Source organism: Hemiscyllium ocellatum, chromosome 7 (genome assembly GCF_020745735.1).
Source record: "Hemiscyllium ocellatum isolate sHemOce1 chromosome 7, sHemOce1.pat.X.cur, whole genome shotgun sequence".
Taxonomy (NCBI): domain Eukaryota; kingdom Metazoa; phylum Chordata; class Chondrichthyes; order Orectolobiformes; family Hemiscylliidae; genus Hemiscyllium; species Hemiscyllium ocellatum.
In genome coordinates, this window is record NC_083407.1 from 102,019,471 (window position 1) to 102,044,458 (window position 24,988).

Below are 24,988 nucleotides of genomic sequence, written 5' to 3' on the forward strand. Positions count from 1 at the left end.
CAGGTGTAACTCGGTTTTCATTAGCGGATTGTTGTTTCAGTGGCTGGTTATAGCCTGTGTGTTACTCTGTCCTTTGCTCAAAAATAAAAATGTTAATTGTGGTAGGGCTTAGCTCTTGGACTCCAGTGTTCTTTGTTATTCTTTTGTACATGTCTTCATTGTTTTTTGGTGTTTGGACTGAGCCCTTGAGAAATTACAACCTTCCCGATGAGCTGTTCCAGTGGGGAGGCCTAGCTGTGGAGTAGGCCTTTGAAGATTGAACACCTGTGTGCGCGCTGGGAGGTAAGCACTTGCTGTATCCTGGAGTTTGGGAGGAGACCTTTCCCTCAGGAGTGGACCAAACCCCTATAAGTTAACTGCACCTTTTACACTATACTGTGCACCTGAGAGTGGGCCTGGTTCTCCAAAGATGGGCCAGGACTCCATGGAGATTGAATACCTGTGGGTGCACATTTGCTGCGTTTGGGAGTGGACTGTGCAGTTTGGAGTGGAATCTATTCCCAACAATGCACTTGTACATGGGACTGGACTCTGTTCCTGGGAATGGACTCTACACCTTGAAGAAAACTTTATGGTAATGGATTCATGTACCAGAAAAGGTCCTGTTGATAACCCCAACAAACATGACAGTTGTTATCACCTGCATTGTCTTGTGTATCCTGGGATCTGGCAGGCCTTACTAGGAGCTGGGAGGCTCATCGGGGTGACAGCTTTCAGGACAACCAGAGAGGCGGAGGGTGGGTAGCCACCCTAATGCCAGTTGCCCAGAGAGCCAGAAGATGGGTAGGTCGTTCTGAGCGCTGTCGTCCCATAAAATGGTAATCGGCACGGGCTGTCCTAGAGGTGGTCGGAAGGTATGTCAGAGCAGCCGAGAGCCAGAAGGCTTGTGGGCTGCCCTGCACGTTGTCACCCCTGGGGAAGGGGATGGGCTGTCCTAGAGGTGGCCCGAAGGTGTTTTAGAGTAGTCCACCCTGATGCACCATCTGGCCTGTGGGAGAGAGCCCAATGGTATATAGGGGCAGACCGAGAGCCAGAAGGCGGGTAGGCCATCCTGACCACTATCACCCCAGGCAAGTACTGGGGCAGGCTGTCCTAGAGGTGGTCGAAAGGTGTCAGGGCGGACCAAGAACTTGAAGGGGCATGGGTGGACCAAGAGCTGGAAGGTGCGTTGGGGTGGGCTGCCTTTGAGTGGCCAGAAGGTGGGAGGGACGGGGGCTTGCTAGGTCTGTATCGTATGCACGGCTTTTACATAAAAAGACAATCCAATTATGTACAAATGTCACTGTTGCTGTCTTGTAATGTTTGAAACTGGGATTTGAGATTTGTCCTCATTTCCCTGTAAACTGGGTGGACGGTAGCATTTGGGGCCTGGCTTTGCTGCTCCTTTCCCTTGTAACATTGCGGTTTCTTTGTATACAGCTGTAAATGTTGACTTTTTTTGTAAACAGTTTTGTAATTATTAAATTTTTAAAAAAATAAACAGGAGATTCAGAGGTCTTCTCAGTTTGGGGGACTGACTCTGTGCTGGCTGGCAGTCAGTGTGTTACTGTTGGTTTCTGCTTTTTTTTGGAGACAAACCTGATTCCTTAACTGGTATTTCTTTAATGAGGACTGATTTCTAAACTGCCTGATGCGTACAATGTGTTTCAGGTGTAACTTAGGGTTCTCATTAGGGGATTGTTGTTTCACTGGCTGGTTACAGCCTGTGTGTTACTCTTTTTGTCCTTTTCTCAAAAGTTTAAACGAGAAATGTGGATTTTATGGTGGGGCTGAGCCCTTGGACTCTAGTTTTCTTTGTTTCTTTTTGTATGTGTCATCACGTTTTAGTTGTTTGGACTGAGTCCTGTGGAAGACATACATTTTACCAGAGGAGCTATTCCTGTGGAAAGGCCTTGCCCTGGGACTGGGTCTCTGAAGATTGAACACGTGTTTGTGTGTGTGTGCTGGGAGGTGAGCACTTGCTGTATCCTGGAGTTTGGGAGAAGACCTTGCCTTCAGGAGTGGAACAAAAACCCCCGAGAGTTTACAACGTACTGTGTACCTGTGAGTGGCCCTGGCTCTCCAAGGATGTGCCAGGACTCCATGGAGACTGAACACCTGTGTGCTGTGGGGTGTGCATTTGCTGCCTTTGGGAGTGGACACTGCAGTTTGGAGTGGACCCCATTTCTGAGAATGCACATTGTAAACTGGACTGGACTCTGTTGCTGAGAATGGACTCTATATTTTTGAAGACTCTATATATGGACTGTGTGTGTACCAGAAAGGACTCTGTTTGTTCATAACTAACTTTATCATGTTTCTTGTTGGGTTTATCACCTGCACTCTGTTATGTATCCCTGGGTCTGGGAAGCTCATGGGTTGTCCTGAAAGCTGTCTCCCCGAGAGCCAGAGGGTGGGTAGGCCATTCTGTGAGCCTGAAGGTTGGTAGGCTGTCCTGAAAGCCCGAGGGCGGGTAAGCCACCCTGCTGCCAGCTGCCCTGAGAGCCAGAAGGTGGGTAGGCCGTTCTAAGTGCTGTCGTCCCGAGAAGGGGTAATCAGGACGGGCTGTCCTAGAGGTGGCCGGAAGATGTGTCAGAGCGGCCGAGATCTGGAAGGCTTGTGAGCTGCCCTGCATGCTGTCATCCTGGGGAAAGGGACAGGCTGTCCTACAGGTGGCCAGAAGGTGCGTCAGGGCAGACCGAGGCAGAAGGTGGGTAGCCGTCCTCAGCGCTGTCACCCTGGGTGGGTACCAGGGTGGGCTGTCCTAGAGATGGTCGTAAGGTGTGTCAGGGTGGACCGAGAGCCAGAAGGTGCGTAGGAGCAGGCTGCCTGAGAGTGGCCGGAAGGACGGATGCTTGCTGGTTCTGTATTGTATACTCTTACGTAATTGGATTTTTTTAACATACAAATGTCATTGTTGCTGTCTTGTCATGGTTGAAACTGGAATTTGGGGGTTTGTCCTCATTTCCCTGTAAACTGGTTGAACAGTAGGGTTTGGGGCTTGGTTTTGCTGCTCCTTTCCCTTGTAAAATTGCTGTCTCTTGTATACAGCTGTAAATGTTAACTTTTTTGTAAACTTATGGACTTGTTTAATAAAATAATAAAAAAATACAGGCGATTCAGATGGTCTCCTCAGTCTAGGGATTGGCTTTGAACTGGCTGGTCAGAGCCCATGTACAGTGCACATGTGAATAATGGGTTACTTGGTGACAAGATACAAGCCTCTGTGCAGTTATTTCAGTAATAAAATAGTGGAAATCATATGTCAAGTTAGATCACTCATGATTTATGGCAGAAAACTATATAACTACAAAATATGCAAAACAAACACCTCAAATGGCTCTCGAGACTCGAGTGGAGGCTTAGCATTAAAATTTGTCAAGACCCACTGTTCATACTCTAATTAATATAAACAAGAGAACAACTAACAAGGCTTTCCCAATTATTTTGTGGGAATGGTTGCATTGGTTCAGGATATTCTCAACCACATCACTCATGCCCATTTTCCATATGCTAGTCTGGTCAAGTGTCAATGACAGGAATATTCAAACTGTGTCACAAACTCGTTCTGATAGTCCACCCTGAAGTTCAGGCAATGCAATCCTTTCTGTATGAACACTTCCTATCTGTTGACCTGTCCTCTTTGAAAGTTGTTACCTCTTAAAGAGCTGCTCTTAGTACTGTTGTCCTCTTGGTGGATTAACCCTTATCAACACTAATGAGAACATAGATTAAAGGAGATGGATTTAAACTAATTGCACAATTCACATCTATAAAATTCATAATAAAAAGACCCTTTCATAGGTTTTAAACAAGAGGAAGCATTACATCCAAGTTCAAAGTTTAGGAAATTACAACATCCTAGCAAAGAAAGCAACTATCATTGACTTTCTCTCTTACACAATGATTTCAAAGCTCCAACAGTTGAGATTACAGGCCAGGATCTGATTTAGCTACTTTGTGGGAGATGGAACTCAAGAACACATTGTATTGCAATGTCCAGTGTGACATCTGGTGGATATCAACCCTACATTTTTAGAGCCTGGATCGGAGAATTTTTATGTATGTGTAATGAAACAAAATGCCTGCTCAAGAATTCTCTTTACTACTTCCCGTTTACATTGCAAACCTGGAATTTCAGGAAATTCTCTCAAAGGACAACCATCCTGGACAGGATTCCCTAATAGCTTTCCCAATTTATAAATGTCTGACTTAAGAGCACTCGTACTTATAAATCCCATATAGGATTGTAATTTTCAAGGGCAAACATGTGAACATTTCCTCATACTTACAAATGGCTAGTTTACATTATCCTGCATTGTGTTCTGACTTGAGAACTGGCTTTAATATAACATTATAGTATTAGTCAGCCAGATACTAATTATCACCATCATATAGTTTGACCCAATTACTGGTACCATCACTCCATATATATTTTAACACTAGTGTAAACACAGTCACTCTAAAATTTGTCTTACTAAGGACTTAAATAGAGACAAAAAATATTGGAAAATAAAGCAACATCCGTGGAGAGAGAGTGTTTTTTTTAAAATCATCGACTGGCCAGCATTTATTGCCTGTCCCTACTGCCCTTGAGGAGGAGGTAGTGAACTGCCTTCTTGAATTGCTGCAGTCCACCTACTATAGGTTGACCCACAATGCCATTACGGAAGGAATCCAGGATTTTGACACAGTGACACTGAAGAAAAGGCATTATATTTCCAAGTCAGGATGGTGAGTGGCTTGGAGGGGTACTTGAAGATGGTGATATTCCCATTTATCTGCTGCCCTTGTCCTTCTAGATGGAAGTGGGTGTGGGTTTAAAAGGAGCTATCTGAGGATCTTTGATACATTTCGGCAGTGCATCTTGTAGATAGTAGACATAGCTGCTACTGAGCCTCAATGGTGGAAGGAGTGAATGCTTATGGGTATAGTGGTATGCTTTCCTTTATTGGTCAAGAGTATTGAGTACAGGAGTTGGGAGGTCATGTTGTGGCTGTACAGGATATTGGTTAGGCCACTGTTGGAATATTCCATGCAATTCTGGTCTCCTTCCTATCAGAAAGACGTTGTGAAACTTGAAAGGGTTCAGAAATGATTTACAAACATGTTGCCAGGGTTGGAGGACTTGAGCTATGTGGAGAGGTTGAACAGGCTGGGGCTGTTTTCCCTGGAGCATCGGAGGCTGAGGGGTGATCTTATAGGGGTTTACAAAATTATGAGGGGCATGGATAGGATAAATAGAGAAAGTCTTTTCCCTGGGGTTGAGGAGTCCAGAACTAGAGGGCATCGGTTTAGAGTGAGAGGGGAAAGATGTAAAAGAGACCTAAGGGGCAACTTTTTCATAAAGAGATTGATATGTGTATGGACAGAGCTGCCAGAGGAAGTAGTGGAGACTGGTACAATTACAATATCCTAACAGGCATTTGGATGGGTATATGAATAGGAAGGGTTTGGAGGGATATGGGCTGGGTGATGGCAGGTGGGACTAGATTGGGTTGGGATATCTCGTGCCAATCAAGCAGGCTTCTTTGCACTAAATGGCATCAACCAAGAGTGTTGTTCGTGCTGCATCCATCCAGGCAAGTGGGGAGTATTCCATCACGCTCCTGACTTGTGCCTTCTAGATGGTGGACAGACCGAGGAAGTCAAAAGGTGCCGCAGTATTCCTAACCTCTGAAGCTCTTTCTGCCACTGTTGAGTCAGTGGAGTTTCTGGTCAATGATAACCCCCAGGATGTTGATAGTGGGGAGTTCAATGATGGTCAGACTCTCTTATTGGTATTGTCACTGCCTGGCTTTTGTGGGGAGTGAATGTTACTTGCCATTTATCAGCCTACGCCTGAATATTATCCAGATCTTGTTCCATTTGAACTGATTGGGCCTGGGACACAACCCTGACTACCTTCCTATCTTCCAAGTATGGTTCTAACCAACAGAGTTTGCCCCCAATACCTTTTGACCTCGAGTTTTGCTTGGGCTGTTTAATGGGCTTTTTGGGCTCAAATGCAGCCTGGATGTCAAGCATTCTTACCTCTGAAATTCAGCACTTTTATCCACGTTTAAACCTAGGCTATAATGAGGTCAGAAATTGAGTGGCCCTGCGAAATCCAAACTGGCATCATTGGCAGGTTAGTTCTGAACAGGCACTACTTGATAGCATCGTAGATGGCACCTTCCATCACTGATGACCGAGAGTTGACTTATGGGGCAGTAGTTTGTCAGGTTGGACTTGTCCAACTTTTTATATATAGTTCATATCTGGGCAATTTTCCACAGTCAGGCCAATGCTGTAACTGTACTGGAACAGCTTGGCCATGAGAGCAGAAAGCTCTGGAGCACAAGTCTTCAGTACGGTCACTGGAACAGCCATAGTCTACGCAGTATCCAGTGTCTTCAACCACTACTTGATATCATATCAACACTGAATTAATGAGCTTTTGACACAGGGGGGAGGCCTTCGTTAGGATGGAGGTAAGGGAGATTAAGTTTCAAAAGTGATTAAGTACAAGGCAGAAGATCAGTGATATTGGGGCCAGGGAACAAAATTAAAATTTTAAGTGTTAAATTACAACAGTAGGACAATTACTGGCAATCCACCTCTCCCAAAAGAGAGCAGTGATGATGTTCTGAAGTCTTTCAACCAGTGTTCAATCTTTATGTTTGTCTCATTCCCAACTGAAAATGCTCCTTGAGCTTATGCTGGGCATCATTAGAAAGACATAAGAGGCCAAGTACAGACTGCTCATAAGAGAAGTGGAACAGCTAACTAAAATGGTAAACAGCCAGAATCTCAGGGTGCTACTTGCAAACTAAATGGCTAAGTAGGAACAAAAAGAGATGCTTTGAGAATTATGGGCCGACTATGTAATTTGAAAACCTCTCACTTGCCCATGTGACCAAGAGATAGTCTTTCTCAAAAAAATGTCGCAAAGTATTTTAGACAATGTTCTTGATGCATCAACACTGGTTTCCTGTATTCAACAAAGTATCAGCCTAACTTGTTGATCTTCCCAATATAGAGCAGATCTTGTCATGAGCAACAAACACAGTAGACTAAAAGGAAAGTACAACTAAATCATTATTTCACCTGAAAGGATTTTTTTTAGCTCCAAAGGACTGGAAGGCTATAAGACAGGAGGATCTGCTTGTCCTTCCATAGAAAGGTACTATGGAAACATAGGAAGATACTGTGGGAAAGCACAAGGCTGTTACAGGTAGTGAACAGCAAACTAGGTATCGTGCAGAGAATGGACCCTTCAAGATGCTGAAAAGGGAAGGGAAAGTGTGTTTAGAATTGCTGGTCCATCAATTGTTGTACCATTTCTACTGAGACTGCTTATTTAAATTCCTTGTCCTGGGTTCAAAGTTGGCAATAGCTCAATCCCATAGTGTTTGCTAAAATTAGCAGCTTGCTGCTATCAATAATTCTGTTCTTTAGAGTAAGGATTCCTTAGTCTTTGGGACTCATCTGTGGAAGCAACCTTTTTGGAAGCATAGGGAGCAGAGTTTTCAGTTTTCTCCCTTTTAATAGCAATAAGGAACAAAGAAGTGGAGTGGACTAATACTTCAGTGAAGGTTTATAGAAGTCAGCATTCTACAATTTCAGCTTTTCCATTTTTTTCTGCTAGTATCTTGGCTACACAGTGATACGTGCTGAAATCCAGAATGACAGCAAATTTGACAAAGGATCCATTAACAAATCACAAGCAAGTCTTCAACAGTCATTGCAAGGCCTTCCACAGTTGTTCAGGAGAGGGCATCTAGTGATGACTGCAGACTCTCATACAATATGAGGCTTGCTTATATAACCAACTAACACAAGATCTCTGAATCCATGGAGATATCTTTGTCAACTCTTCCCATCCAAGGAGGAAAACAATAATTTACGGTCAATCTCTAAGAATTATGGGCTGACTATGTACCCCGAAAATCTCTCACTTGCCCATATAATCAAAAGATCATCTTTCTCAAAAAACATATGCAACGTATTTTAGACAATGCTCTGGATACATAATACATTGGTTTCCTGTATCATTCCTATTCCTTTTGAAACAGCCCTGCACTAATGCCCACGACTGAAGCATCCACAGCGTAAATATTTGGGAATGTTGTATGGAAGTGGGCCAAGGATGCCTGCAGAAGTTGGAATGTTTTTGATTCATTGTCTTGAACTGTCAGAACATATTGTGACATTTTTTGTAAATGTCTTAACACATCAAACAATTCTCATGAAAAGTTGTTGCACATTTTAGAGAAATGATTAAATTTTCCTTTTTTCAAACTTCTCAGCAAAAAATTACACCATTAAACTTATTTTTTTTTAAATCTTCTCCTATGAAAACTCAGCTGACATTGTCAATCGATGTCCAGTACTTCTTTCCCAGATTGTGAATCAGAAATGCTTCCTTGTAACTTAAGTACGGCTTTATTCATCTTCACTTGACATTTGTATACTTTACTTCCTCGTTCCGGCTGATAGCGCTTTAGAGAAAGGCTGCTACGCTGCTTGAGCTTTTGCAGTGGCTGCTTGGTCCACTGTTCCTTATTTAAAACTGCAATATTTTTTAAAAGGTGGAGCTCATCTTTTGGCACAGAATTTTTTAATCTTCTCTTCTGATTTCTGTGGACAGTTTGCACTGTTGGTGATTTTTTTCACATTAGATACCAATCTGCACTGTTGGCACCATGTTGTAAATGATGTCTGACCTAGCACCTGATCCTGCCTAGGATCTTCCTTTGTGTTTATGCTGTCACCAATCATTCTTGTCACACTAATGTGTACAGCTTACTGATATTAGGTGGCTCACAAAAGAATTATCATGAATAAATCGTTGGCAGAAGAGGCTCCTCTTTCAATAACCAATTCATTTATTATATATTAGAAATATAAAAGGCAACATTACATCAGCTTTTATAAGAATATTGAATGCTGGATATCAGAAATAAAAACAAATGTTGGAGAAACTCAGGTCTCACAGCATCTGTGGAGAGAGAAACAAAGTGAAAGTTTCAAGTCAAATAAGACTTGTTTAGAAAAGTTTTATGCTACATGCCTGTAGACTGCAGAACTGACTAGCAAATAACAATGTTTAAACTACTCACAGAAATATTAATTTATCTATTAGGAGACACAGCTGCTCCCAAGTTCCCAGTTAACCCTTTCAGACACACTGCCTTATACAATAGTTGAGAGAGAAGACATTGCATTTCTTTTAATATATTTTTGATTTCACAGAAGGTAAAAATCCACCCAAAACTGCTAAATCAACATTGTTGGATTAATTGAATAGCACTGTCATTCCTGATGAAAGGTTTTTGCCCGAAACGTCTGCTTTCCTGCTCCTAAGATGCTGCCTGACTTGCTGTGCTTTTTCAGCACCACATACTCAGCACTGTTTACATACTAACTCAGCAAAAGATTGCCAATAAATTTGGCAGACAAAACACAACCACTGATCTGTGTGCATACCTCGTTTATGCAACAAACCACCTAAGTTAAATGGAAATAATTCTTCTGAACGTTTACACTCCCTCTGAATTAAGATCAATTCATTGGACAGAATTTGGCGATAGTTGGAAGCTGTACTTAGATGTGAGTTCAGACTAATATTAAACAACTCAATTTATATCTGTCTTCATCACTGAAGATGATACTCTCATCATAACAAATGTATGCAAGATATTGAATACAATAATTAAGATAAAAAGGAAGTACTTAAAAAGGTTAGCAGTGCATAAAGTGGGAAAATACCTAATTTGATGTGTTACAGCTTAGGTATCCAAGAATAAGGGCGGTGATAGCAGAGGCTCTATCCACTATATTCCAATCACCCTTAGATATGGGAGCATTATCAGAGGATAAAAGGCTCACACCCTTGGTTATAAAAGAGTACATGAGATATACAGTAAACAGCAGAACCCTTAATAGTATCAACATGCAGAAGGATCTAGTCATACAGTCCCCTGAAAGTGGCAACACAAGAGGATAAGGTGGTCAAGAAACCATACTGAAGCTTGTCTTCATCGGTCAAGGTATAAAGCACAAAAGATGCTAAGTCATGTTGCAGATGCATAGAACTTTAGTTAGGCCAGATTTGAAATATTGCATACAGTTCTGGTCACCAGACTACCAGAAGGGTGTGGAGAGTTTGAACAGGGTACAGAAATGGTTTACTGTTGCTTGGTCTGGAGAATATCGGCTATGAGGAGAGGTTGGACAAACTTGATTTGTTTTCACTTGAACATCCAAGGATGATGAGTGACTTGAGGGAGGTTTACAAAATTATGAGAGGCATATATAGAATGGATAGTCAGAGTTGTTTTTTCCAGAGTAGAAATCTCAATTACTAGGTGACATCGGTTAAAGGTAAAAGGGAATAAGTTTAAAGCAGAAAAGAGGGAAGTTTTGTTTTTCAACACAGGGTGGTAAACGCCTGGAAGCTGCCAGAGGTGGTGGTGAAGGCAGTTACAACAGCAACATTAAGGAGGTATCTTGACAGATGTATGAAGAGGTAAGGAATAGAGAGAAACTGCATAGAGGCAGAAGGTTTTTAATTTAGCCTTGGTGGGCCAAAGCATCTGCATCTGTGCCATACTGTTTTTGCTCTTTTTTATGGTATCGCTAAGCCAATCAGCTCAAGCATCAGTCAGGAAATACTTTGGAAGGCAATTTTCTGGATCAGTATAATGACTGTTACTTGAGAAAATATAGTTTAATAAACGACAACCAGAATACATTTGTTAACAACAAGTTATGTTTGATTAACTTGACTGAGTTCTGATTCTAATAACCAACAATACGATTATAGGCGTTGAGGTCAACCAGCCTTCCAGCAAAGTTTCTGTCCAATAAATGGACTTTCTTCATTCAATTTGTTAAATTCTGTGACAGTGTTACTTGAGTGTAGTAGCTCACTGTGAAACAATCACCTATTGGGTTATTACAGTTTGTGATCAGTTTCTTTTAAGTCAGCACCATTGGTTGAGATTCTGATAGGCCTCTTACCTTCCCTCGACCTCTATCTTTAACTACCGTTGCGATATTGTCCATCCCTCTCACTCACTCCAACCTCTCACCTGCGCAACACAACCCTTCAATCCTTCCACTCCAACCCCACCCTCAGCTGATGGGACGGGGGCACAGCAGTAGTATGGCGCGCCAACCTCAACCTCACCAAAGCCAGACACCAAATTGCTGATACCTCCTCCTATTGCCGCTCGACCATGACCCCACCTCTTATCACCAAGACATCATCTCCCAAACCATCCACAACCTCATCATGTTAGGGCATCCACAGCATCCAACCTCAGGTCCCCAACCCTGCACCACCCAATTCTACCTCTTACCCAAAATCCACGAACCTGACTGCCCTAGTCGACTGATTGTCTTTGTCTGCACCTGCCCCACCAACCTCGTCTCCTCTTATCTGAACTCCGTTCTATCCCTCATGGTCAATGAACATCCCACATACGCCCAGGACACCACCCACATCCTATACCTCCTCCATTACCTTAGATTCCCAGCCCTAACACCTCATCTTCACCATGGACATCTGGTCACTATACACCTCCACTCCACTATGACGAAGAGTGAAAAGCCTCCTAATTCGTCCTCTCCTGCTGATCCAACCAGTCTCCCTCCACCAACATTTCAATTGGGAGAACTGTCCTCACCCTCAACAACTTCTCCTTTGAGGAAAAAGTGAGGACTGCAGATGCTGGAGAGCCAAAGTGAAGGCAGAGGAATTGGGAGTAAGGGATCACATTTTTACAGGAGTGGGGTGGGAGGATGTGCAATCAAGGTTGCTGAGGGAGTTGGTGAGTTTGAAGCAGATGCCAGAGACAGAAACAGAGGGGACAAGGAAGGGGAGGGAGGTGTCAGAGATGGTCCATCTCAACTCAAGGTCAGGGTGGAAGGTGTCGGTGTTCAACCTCCCATAGAAAAAGGTCGAATAGTTCATCAATTTCGCTGTATCAATTCCCAGAAGGAGCAATTCCACTCCAGGACATCCCTAGATGGCCTCCTATTTCAAGGACCACAATTTCCCCTCCCACGCCACCTACAATCAGACTCCACCAAAGATATATTTCCCTTCCTACCCCTATCTGTATTCCACACACACCACTCCCTCTGTGACTCCCTCATTAGATCTGCACCCCCACCAATCCACTCTCCACTTTCACTTGCCGCTGCACAAGGTGTAAAACATGCGCCCGTACCTCCCCCCTCATCTCTGTCGAAGGCCCCAAAGGATCTTTTCACATCCAGCAGAGATTTACCTGCACACCCAGTCACTTCATATACTGTGTCTATTGCCCTTGATGTGATCTCCTCGACTTCAGGGAAACATGATGCCAACTCGCAGTGTGTTTCAGGAACATCTCTGGGATGTATCCAACAAGCAGTCGTGGCCAAAAACTTCAACTCCCCCTCCCACACCCTCCAAGGAATGTAAGTCCTGGGTCGCTTCCACCACCAAACCCAAGCCACCCACCAAATGGTGGAAGAATGCCTCATCTTCCATCTTGGGACCCTTCAACCGCACAGCATCAACATTGATCACTGTTTTCCAAATCTCCACTCTCACCACCTCCCCCGCCCCCACCTCATCCCAGATCCAACCCTCCAACTCGGCACAGCCCTCTTGACCTGGAATACCTGCCCATCTTCTGTCCCACCTATCCACTCCGCTCTCCCTACTGACGTTTCACACTTATCCCCCACCTGCATCTACCTATCACCTTCCCAGCTACCTTTCCCCTAGCCCCAATACCACATTTATCTCTCTGCCCTCTTCCCCCTCCACATTCCTGATGAAGGCCTTCTGCTCAAAATGTTGACCTTCCTGCTCCTCAGACGCTGCCTGACAAGCTGTGCTTTTCTAGCTCCAACATCTCCTTCAAATCCTCCCACTTACAACAGACAAGATGGGTATCCATGGGCACCCGCACAGGCCCCAGCAATGCCTGCCTCTTCATAGGATAGCTGCGGAACAGTCCCATCCCACATCTTTTCCTCCATTACGCTGATAACGGCTCCCACGAGGCGTTTAAACAATTTTCCCAAACCTTCTACCAGACCTCAAGTTCACATGGATCATCTCCGACACCTCCCTCCCCTTCCTGGGCATCTCCAGCAACTTATTCAACATGGACATCAATTTCAAACCCTTAACTCCCACAGCTACCATGACTACACCTCGTCCCATCCCACCATCGTGTAAAAAATGCAATTCCTTACTCCCAATTCCTCTGCCTCCACCATACCTGCTCCCAGGAATAGTAATTCCACTCCAATATGTCCCAGATCCCAATTTTCCCTTCCACGCAATCAACAATGCCCTCCATGGCATCTCCTCCTCTTCCTGCACCTCCACCAGTGAACCCCACCTTCCCCAGCCGCAACAAGGATAGAACTCCCCCTTAGCCCTCACATCCCAACCCATAAATCTCCAGATACAGTGCATTTTTGGCATCAGACCCCACCAATAGTATATTTCCCTCTGCATTCCACAGAGATCATTCCCTTGACAACTCCCTTGTTAAGTCCACACTGCCTACCAACCCACCCTCTACAAACAGCATCTTCCCCTGCCGCTGCATGAGGTGCGAAACCTGCACCCACATCTCACCTTTCAATTCCGTCCAAGGCCATAAAGGACAATTTCAAATCCGACAGATTTTCCTGCATCTAGCTTACTGCATCCATTGCTCTCGATGTGGTCTCCTCTACATCAGGGAGACCGAGCAAGCGTCAACTAGATGAGCAATTCAGGGAGCACTTCTGATCCACACGCACTAAACAACTGCACCACCCTGTGGCCAATCACTTAACTCCTGCCAGGGACATGTAAATTCCGACTTGCCCTCCACCGTCAAATTAAAGGCACATGACAACTGGAAGTAGTACACCTCATGTTCTGAGGACCCTACAACCACATGGCATCAGTGACCACCAGTTTCCAAATATCCCTTACCCACACCTCATCCCAGATCCAACCCTTCAACTTGGCACAGCCCTCTTGACCGGACTTACCTATCTATTTTCCTTCCCACGTATCCACTCCACCCTCCCCATTGACCTATCACAATTACCCCCAACCTGCATCTACATATCACCATCCCACCTACCACACCTTCACCCTATTTATCTATCAGCCCCCTTTCCCCCTCCATATTCCTGATGAATATGCCTGAAACATCAATTCTTTTACTCCTCGGATACTACCTGACCTGCTATGCTTTTTCCAGTGCTGCAATTTACTACTGACTCTCCAACATCTGCAGTCCTCACTTTTTCCATCCACTTATACACTCAATGTTAAGGTCCTGGGGAGTATTGCTGAATAGAGTGACCTTGGAGCGCAGGTTCATAGTTCCTTGAAAGTAGAGTCACAGGTAGATAGGGTAGTGAAGGCGGCATTTGATAGGCTTTCCTAGATCAGGTTGGGATATCTGTTAGGCAATGGCGAGTTGGACCAAAGCTGTTTCCGTGCTGTATAACTCTAAGACTCTACGTCCATGTCAATCTGAGGATGAGCCATCACTTTCAAAAGAACAGGAGGGAAAAAAAAACTCTCAAGTATTGTTTAGTGAAAAGTGTTATAAGGGATGAGTCATTAAGAGTGCATGCATATAAAGTTTGTGCGAAGATTTGTAGCTCGGGTGCTTGTTGTAGTGGTTCTGTTCGCCGAGCTGGAAGTTTTTATTGCAAACGTTTCGTCCCCTGGCTAGGAGACATCATCAGTGCTCTGGAGCCTCCTGCGAAGCACTTCTTTGATGTTTCTTCCGGTATTTATACTGGTCTGTCCTTGCCGCTTCCGGGTGTCAGTTTCAGCTGTCCGTTGTAGTGGTTGGTATATTGGGTCCAGGTCGATGTGTTTGTTGATGGAGTTTGTGGATGAATGCCATGCCTCTAGGAATTCCCTGGCTGTTCTCTGTCTGACTTGCCCTATGATAGTAGTGTTTTCCCAGTCGAATTCATGTTGCTTGTTGTCTGCGCGTGTGGCTACTAGGGATAGGTGGTCGTGTCGTTTCGTGGCTAGTTGGTGTTCATGTATGCGGATTGTTAGCTGTCTTCCTGTTTGTCCTATATAGTGTTTTGTGCAGTCCTTGCATGGTATTTTATAAACTACATTAGTTTTGCTCATGTTGGGTATTGGCTCCTTTGTTCTAGTAAGTTGTTGTCTGAGCGTGGCTGTTGGTTTGTGTGCCGTTATGAGTCCTAGGGGTCGCAGTAGTCTGGCTGTCATCTCTGAAACGCTCCTGATGTATGGTAGTGTGGCTAGTCCTTTTGGTTGTGGCATGTCCTCGTTCCATGGTCTGTCTCTTAGGCATCTGTTGATAAAGTTGCGCGGGTATCCGTTTTTGGCGAATACCTTGTATAGGTGTTCCTCTTCCTCTTTTCGCAGTTCTGGTGTACTGCAGTGTGTTGTAGCTCTTTTGAATAGTGTCCTGATGCAGCTTCGTTTGTGTGTGTTGGGGTGGTTACTTTCATAGTTTAGGACTTGGTCTGTGTGTGTTGTTTTCCTGTGTACCCGTGTGGTGAATTCTCCGTTCGGTGTTCTCTGTACTATCACGTCTAGGAATGGGAGTTGGCTATCCTTTTCTACTTCTCTCGTGAATCAGATTCCTGCGAGTGTGGCGTTGATGATCCGGTGTTTTTTTTCTATTTCCGTGTTTTTGATGATTACGAACGTGTCATCGACATATCTGACCCAGAGTTTGGGTTGAATTTGTGGTAGGGCTGTTTGTTCTAACCTTTGCATAACTGCCTCTGCTATGAGTCCCGAGATTGGTGATCCCATGGGTGTTCCGTTGATTTGTTCGTATATCTGATTGTTGAATGTAAAGTGTGTAGTGAGGCACAAGTCCAGTAGTTTAAGTATGCCGTCCTTGTTGATAGGTTCCGCCTCCTGTTTTCTGTTCTGTATGTCCAGTAGGTTGGCTATTGTTTCTCTGGCAAGGGTTTTGTCAATCGAAGTGAACAGTGCAGTCACGTCGAATGAGATCATGGTTTCACCTTTGTCTGTGTGTGTATTCCTGATGGCGTCCAAGAATTCCTGTGTTGATTGTATGGAGTGTTTGGATCCGCTGACCAGGTGTTTCAGTTTCTGTTGTAGTTCTTTGGCCAGTTTGTATGCTGGTGTCCCTGGTAGTGATACTATGGGTCTGAGTGGGATGTCTGGTTTGTGTACTTTGGGTAGTCCATAAAATCTGGGGGTGTTGTTGCTTTCCGGTTTCATTCTTCGTAGGTCAGCTTTGGTTATCTGTCCGTTTTTTTGTAGATTCCTTAGTGTGTTATTTATTCAATTGGTGAGTTGTGGTGTGGGGTCAGAATCCTTCATTTGGTAGGTGGGGTCAGAATCCTTCATTCACCTACCAAATGAAGGATTCTGACTCCACACCACAACTCACCAACAGAATAAATAACACACTAAGGAATCTACAAAAAAACGGACAGATAACCAAAGCTGACCTACGAAGAATGAAACCGGAAAGCAACAACACCCCCAGATTTTATGGACTACCCAAAGTACACAAACCAGACATCCCACTCAGACCCATAGTATCACTACCAGGGACACCAGCATACAAACTGGCCAAAGAACTACAACAGAAACTGAAACACCTGGTCAGCGGATCCAAACACTCCATACAATCAACACAGGAATTCTTGGACGCCATCAGGAATGCACACACAGACAAAGATGAAACCATGATCTCATTCGACGTGACGGCACTGTTCACTTCGATTGACAAAACCCTAGCCAGAGAAACAATAGCCAACCTACTGGACATACAGAACAGAAAACAGGAGGCGGAACCTATCAACAAAGACGGCATACTTAAACTACTGGACTTGTGCCTCACTACACACTTTACATTCAACAATCAGATATATGAACAAATCAACGGAACAACCATGGGATCACCAATCTCGGGACTCATAGCAGAGGCAGTTATGCAAAGGTTAGAACAAACAGCCCTACCACAAATTCAACCCAAACTCTGGGTCAGATATGTCGATGACACGTTCGTAATCATCAAAAACACGGAAATAGAAAAAACACACCGGATCATCAACGCCACACTCACAGGCATCCGATTCACGAGAGAAGTAGAAAAGGATAGCCAACTCCCATTCCTAGACGTGATAGTACAGAGAACACCGAACGGAGACTTCACCACACGGGTACACAGGAAAACAACACACACAGACCAAGTCCTAAACTATGAAAGTAACCACCCCAACACACACAAACGAAGCTGCATCAGGACACTATTCAAAAGAGCCACAACACACTGCAGTACACCAGAACTGCGAAAAGAGGAAGAGGAACACCTATACAAGGTATTCGCCAAAAACGGATACCCGCGCAACTTTATCAACAGATGGCTAAGAGATAGACCACGGAACGAGGACATGCCACAACCAAAAGGACTAGCCACACTACCATACATCAGGAGCGTTTCAGAACTGACAGCCAGACTACTGCGACCCCTAGGACTCATAACGGCACACAAACCAACAGCCACGCTCAGACAACAACTTACTAGAACAAAGGAGCCAATACCCAACATGAGCAAAACTAATGTAGTTTATAAAATACCATGCAAGGACTGCACAAAACACTATATAGGACAAACAGGAAGACAGCTAACAATCCGCATACATGAACACCAACTAGCCACGAAACGATACGACCACCTATCTCTAGTAGCCACACACTCAGACAACAAGCAACATGAATTCGACTGGGAAAACACTACTATCATAGGGCAAGCCAGACAGAGAACAGCCAGGGAATTCCTAGAGGCATGGCATTCATCCACAAACTCCATCAACAAACACATCGACCTGGACCCAATATACCAACCACTACAACGGACAGCTGAAACTGACACCCGGAAGCGGCAAGGACAGACCAGTATAAATACCGGAAGAAACATCAAAGAAGTGCTTCGCAGGAGGCTCCAGAGCACTGATGATGTCTCCTAGCCAGGGGACGAAACGTTTGCAATAAAAACTTCCAGCTCGGCAAACAGAACCACTACAACAGTGCATGCATACATTAAAGATTGGATTTACTACCTGACTTCAATTTCTCACCATAACCCACCCTCTAACTGGGGAATAAAGAATTATGTAAGCTACATTGCATAAATACTGACATTTGAATTGGGCCTCTTTGCCTCACCCTGTATTTATAATTCCAGTCCATGACAAATTAAGCATACTAATATGTGGCATGGCAGGTCACACAGGAAATCAAACATGCTATGATTGCCAAGTTATAAATCTGGTATTGTGAATGCAGCACTACTTCACGCACTTCACTTCACCTTGAGACTCCTGTCAAAATTAAACTTGCCAGGAATGGGTGACAATGTGTCACACATTACCCTCAAACTATAACCACAGCTTTGTGAAAGTAAAGCAAAACTGACCAAACACCCAAAAAAGGCATGACACAGGTCCTCCTGCACTAGCTCATCCTTAGGTTCTGAAAGGCACTGTATAAATCAGTCTTTCTTCTGTATGTTGCCTGCTCTTTATACTCATTCCTTTCTGGGCAATGGTTCTGGTTATGACACAACACTTGGCTTTACTTTGGTCAGTCTTCCTGAACCAGTTGATGACAAGGAAATGGAGATAAAGTATAAACCATGAAATGTGCAGTGAAGATCCCATGCTGCAAAAACTGAGCAGTGACAATTATTCTCAGACTTCAAGTTAGTTGCTCTACCATTAAAGCAAATCAGTTTGGCAGGTTCTCTTTCAACACAAAAACTGACAAACATTTCATCAAAAAATAAAACTAGCTGAATACCACATCAAATGCCATGTTTCCAACTTGATAAGGAATGTGTTCAACAATCCAGAGAAAACACTTTCTACGTCAGTGATGTTGCTGACTGAGTCCCCTTAGAAATTCTTCATGTTTATGTGATTTACCACTTTAACAAGCTGGCCAATTCCAACAGTACACAGTGGAGGCTGAATAAAGAAGAAATGCTTTCATCAGCGGAACCATATCTCCCAAGGGTGCACACAATAAATAACTGATGAGCTGCAACAGTTACAATATTTTAATGAAAGACAGTAAACCTAAGCTATTTAAATAATAGTTGGCTTTCATTGGACAGAGATAATGAATGGTTAAAGCAATGAGTTGATTCAATAATTTCAGCATAAATAGAACCTCAAATACAGAAGTTTAATCCACTGTTTAACTACAATTTGCATCTATATACTACCTGTGATGTGAAAGGACATTGATACAGAAGAGATGATATTAAAAGGAGATGAAAAGGAATAATAATAATTACCTACAAGGATCGGAGAACGGGAGTTGTGAGGAATTCTACAAATAGAAATACAACTACTCCTTTTTATGGTTGAATTATCTTTTATTCCCTTCTTGTTGTTGTGCAATATTAATCAGGGAAGTAATCACTTACTGAGACTTGCTCACACAGAATCATGTTTATCCAGTGAATCTGAAAGACTCCAAAAACAGTTAACTTGGTTATAATCTGTGCTTTGGATTGTGTAGAACCACTACAGTGCTGAGACAGTTTGAAGATCACTAACCCAAATGCTTTGTGCAGTGTTATGAAAAAGAGACACAATCATCAATATATGTTCCTACATTTCTTAAAGACTTATTGACAAGTGAGGAAAAATTTCTTTATTCTTTGGCAATTTCTCAGGATTCAATGTGAAAGGCTTCCACTCCTGTTTGATGGATTTTGAGACGGCTGATAAGTCCATTGCTCGATTTTCTGACTGTGCCACAAACAGGGCAAGTGGTGCTAAAGTTTCCAAGTGCAACTGATGCCCTGCTGAATGAATCTGTAGTACTGCCTCTCTTCTCGTCACAAATGGAAAATCTTGCAGAAACATCACTGATGGTACTTCTTCAGTGCTTTGAGGAGCCTGCTATACATTATCCAGGTCTTACTTAAAGGGTGAACTGGCACATTAGAGGCAATAACGAATTAATCACCAGTTTATACCTTCATCTTGAGCAGACTCCCAAGAAAAAGAAAATGGTCCACATTTTCCAGGATCTCATCGTTGATTTTAATTGATGGGGCAATGTGCTGTGCTGTGAAGACTGGCTGCCCTTAGGTTTCCAGATGTTTCAATTTCTTCACTCAGGAGTTTAGAGCACAAAATGATTCACCATGATGCTATCCAGGCAGAGACCATTGTCTAGCACAGTATGTAAAGATTTAAAGCATAGACCACACAGGGATAATAGAAGGAGCACAGGCAATAGAAAGCTTCCTTTTACATGGGACTTGCAGCACAGAACCCCATCATTTGGCCTAAGTGGGTCACAATAGTGTTTATGACCTTCAAGCAGCCAATTTGCACTAGCCAGATCACAGAGCCAATAAAATTATGACCTTTCTGCCTCGTGCTTATTTCTCTTAAATGTATCAAGACACTCGGCCATGCCATGGATTAGCAAGCAACACAGTCTTATCACTCTCTGGATAACTAGGTTTCCCTTTTGGGTTTATTAATAATGATCTCATATTTATTTACATCTCCCAAAAACTTACATAGACATGACAGACTGAATGAAACCATTCCTTGCTTTAAACTGCAACATTTGAAGGGAATGACATTCAGTTATAAATTTTGCACTCAGTTTCCCAAAAGGTAAACAAAAAAGTTAAAACAACAAGTCCAACTTATTCAGGTGCTGCCATGTGGCTTCTCAGAACACAACAGCCGACCCTCAAATTTTATTTTCATCCAGTATTAATGCCCATGACTATTTCCATTTCTGCTATGAAAGAAACTATGACCAAGACAAAGAATCCAACAGACTTTATCATCCCACTCGAGTTCAGAGACTTGAAAGCCATTAAAAACCATCTATCAACACAGACCTAGCATCATATCTGGCCAGTCTTGTCTGTGTGGGTGAGTAATACTCAAAACAAAAACCAGATAGGCCGATATTTTATATTCTTTGTTGTTGCCGTTTAAAACAAAACTATTTTAACATTATTCATTGAATATAAATCATCTGTCAAATGGCCAAGAAAATGTAGTGAGTCATGTTTAATTGAATTAATGCGGAATGGGCTGAACATTCTGCCAACCTTTTGTGGTTTGCATCTTTCAGCTGATGACCTTAAAACAATGTACAGTACTGAACTCAAACAACAGGTGACTAAATGCAAGGGACCTCCTCTTGGCAACAACTTTCAATCTTTCAGAACAAAGCACAACCACATCCTGGATTTAATGTACAAACTCACAACAGCTAATAAAGGATCAGTGACCTCATCAGCAAACAGATGCCAACTACCTTTCTCAGCTTACTTTGTAACATACAAAAACGGGATTGGAAATTAATTACAAGCAGTAACACAACTGAAAGGTTCTGGTGAGGTCACAGAGCACTAGAACACAGCTGAGCTGGTTGATATAGTTAACCAAAACCTGAAATAAACAATACCCATAATTCACACAGTTATTTACTTCAACACATCTTCCCTGCATTTTCAACTTCCTTGGATTGCTGAACTTGCCCTTTTGAGGCGAGCAATTTTTCATCAAATGACGCAGCTTTTGATTGCATTTAACAAAATTTCAGTTTACAGATACTATATTACAATAAAATAGCCACATTTTTGTGCCTTTAAGATAATATATATTCTGTTACATTAGTGATTCAGTGTATTTATTTTTTTGTTTAAAACACAACTGAATTTTTGAGCAGTGTACCATTGCAACAAATGCCTGCACAGAAATTAAAAGGTAAATTATCAGGAATATTGCAAAAGACTAAATATGCTTTGACTGGGTTGCCTAAACTTGTTGGCTTTAAAAGGAGAGAGATACGGATGCACAAATAAAGTTCCAAATCACATTCCAACCAATTTTTATACCAGCAGATCTTTCTGTTCAGATTTAGGATTTATTTCCATGTGAATTACAGGCTTCTCCAAATGTCTGAACCTATGGGTTGAAAATAAACAAACAAGGAACTAAGAAAGAAGAAAAACACTCTTGAAGTTCAGTGAAGCTGTGACATCGAGAAATTTGCAGCCAATTTACACTAGCCAGATCACAGAGCCAATAAAATTCTAATCTGTTACAGTAATACTTGTGAATGAAGGTGTGTTGCAACACACACACAGGTGAGTAGGCCGATGGAAATGTTTGCAAATGGAAATCATTTGAAGTGGTGTCCTGTAGGAGTCAGTGTTGAGATCATTGTGGTTTGTGATAAATATTAATAACTGACTTATATATGGAAGGCATGATTGAGAAATTTACAGATGACTTAAAAACTGACCATATAATTGACAGTGAAGATGAAGGTTACTGACTGCTGAATGATATCAAAGGTTGACTGAGTGGACAGAAAAGAGGCAAATGGAATTTAATCTGAAGCATGAGAAGTGAGATACCTTGGAGTACATGCGCACAGGTTCCTGAAGTGGCAGGACCAAGTGGATAACCATTTAGTGATTGCAGCATATGGAATTTTTTTTTCATTGGCCAAAAGAAACAGGAACAGCAGTACACCATTTGGCCCCTAAGCTTACTCTGACATCCAATAAAATCATAGCTGATCTGACATTCCTCATCTCTACCTTCCTGTCCTTTCCCTGTAACCCTTGATTCCCTTTTCAATTCAGAATCTATCTCCACCTTTAAATGTATACAAAGCCTCTGCCTCCAGTGCTCTGGGGCTAGGAGTTCTAAAGACTCATAACTCAGCAAAGATATTCCTTTTCATCTTAGTATTAAAGTTGACCCCTTTATTCTGAGACTATGTCTTCTGGTCCTGGACTGTCCCATGAGGGGAAACATCCTGTCAGCATTCATCCTGTCAAGCTTAAGAATCTCTCACATTTCACTGAAGTCATTTCTCATTCATCTAAATTCCTGACAGTAGAATTGTAACCTTTTTCAGCCTTTGCTCATAAGGCAATCTCTTCCCCCCCCCCATATCAGGGATTATCCTAGTTAGCTTTTGTTGAAGTGCCTCCAATGAAATTATACCTTTACTTAAATAAGGGGACTAAAACTGCTTACAGTACTCCAGATGGGTGAGATATTGAAAACAAAAGCAGGGATGTGATGTTGAAACCATATATAAACACCACTTAGACCACAGCTGGAGCTGTGTATACCATTCTGGTCATCACATTACAGGAAGAAAGTAGTTGTCCTAGAGATAGTACAGAAGAGAGTTACAAGAATGGTGTCAGCACTTGAAAATTCCAGCTATGAGAAAAAGGCTGGCTGAGCTGGGAGGGGTTTTCCTTTGAAGCAAGGAGGCTAAAGGGCGATTAAATGGAGGTAAACAAGATAATGAAGGATTTGGACAAAGCGGACAGGGAGAAGTCGATTATCGGGGGCACAGATTTAAGCAATTAGTGCAAGGCTTACAGAGGGCATGAGGAAAAATCATATTCATCTAGAGGCTGGTGGGAGTTTGGAATTTGTTGTGTAATTTGGTGGATGAAGCAGAAACCCTTAACTCGTTTTAGAAGAATCTTGATCTGAACTTTTGCAAGGTTATAGAATAGATGCTGAACAGCTGAGTTAGAATGGGAAGTTATTCAGCTGGCAAACAATGTACTGAAAGGTGACCGTCTGTGCTGAAGCTCTTCTCTAGTTCTCTGATTGAGCGGGCAAATGAAGCCTCAGTCGAACACTCATAGAAAAGGTTGATACCAAAAGCATAGTGTTCCTTCAGTACGAGCACAGAATGAAGTCAAATAAACAGAAATAAGAAGCTACTCACTAGGAATACTGAGCTAACATGCAGCATTGTAAGAACAGATTCCTTCCTACTCATCAATCCCCATTAGGAGAAAATACTTATTAATCATAATTTAAGCAATCCTTTTAACTACCAAAAGGCTACATTAGTCACATACAAATCCTTGGAAGAAATGTTTTGACTTATCCTGCACCAGCCAACTCTCCCACAGGACTTGGAGAGTTGCCCAGATGCATGTTCTTCTTTCTGCTTGATCAGCAGCAGGCAAAATTGTTGAAGACCCATATTATTCAGGCTCCTGCAATGCAGCCAAGATTTTGTTCTTAGGATTAGAACATTTTCATAAAGGCTTCATGAAAGGAATAATGGAAAATACTCAAGTAATTTCTTACACCTTACAGGAGGTTAACTACTTTAGCTTCTAAATGTGCTTGCATGTCACAACGATACTGGAAAACTGCAGCATTCAGAGGCCTCCCAATGCAGGTTGAAATGGTATGATGCAACTCCTTGAATACTGGCATAATGCTGCCAATAACTAGTTTGAATCTTATACAATGATGAAATCTTGCACTGGCTGTCAACTAAGATTGTCTTGAAATATTCATGAAGCTTCCAAAGCTACAATGAATATAAAGGTCTAAAATTACGAATTTGGAGACACATTTAGTCTGACAGTCTATAAGAAAAGCAGGTTTTTTCTATCTTACATTGTTAAAAGCTCTAACAAGTAATCAACTGAAGCAATAAGCTTCCACCTTTCAACTACACACTTTCTGAGCTAGTGAGATTGAATGATCGTCATTAGAAGGATACTTCTACTGTTAATTACTGGACTTAACCTTCCACATTTCAAAGGAACGGAGAAAGGAATCACTTGAGATTCAAAGTCAGGATCATCCTTTTTCAAGACACCTAAGCCATGACAATAGTGGGCTAACTTATTTCTGTGTTTACACCAATGGCCAATTAATAAGAAAATGAAGGAACCCCATGAATATCACAGAAGTTAAATAAGAGCTCAATTTTCAAGCACCTTGAAGGCTGGAATGCCTTTCCTACTACAAGCTGGTGCACATTACTAAGGACATGCACTATTCACATTGTACTGTATCAGCAAGGTCTAGGTAAAAACAATGACTACAGATGCTGGAAACCAGAATCTAGGTTGGAATGGTGTTGGAAAAGCACAGCAGTTCAGGCAGCATCTGAGGAGCAGGGAAATCAACATTTCGGGCA

At 42.6% G+C, this 24,988-nt stretch overlaps 1 protein-coding gene across 2 annotated transcripts in view; it reads right to left on the reverse strand.

The window, feature by feature from the left end:
• agap1 (ArfGAP with GTPase domain, ankyrin repeat and PH domain 1) overlaps positions 1 to 24,988 on the reverse strand; it is a 788,284-nt gene that overhangs the window by 666,151 nt on the left and 97,145 nt on the right. The window lies entirely within an intron of this gene.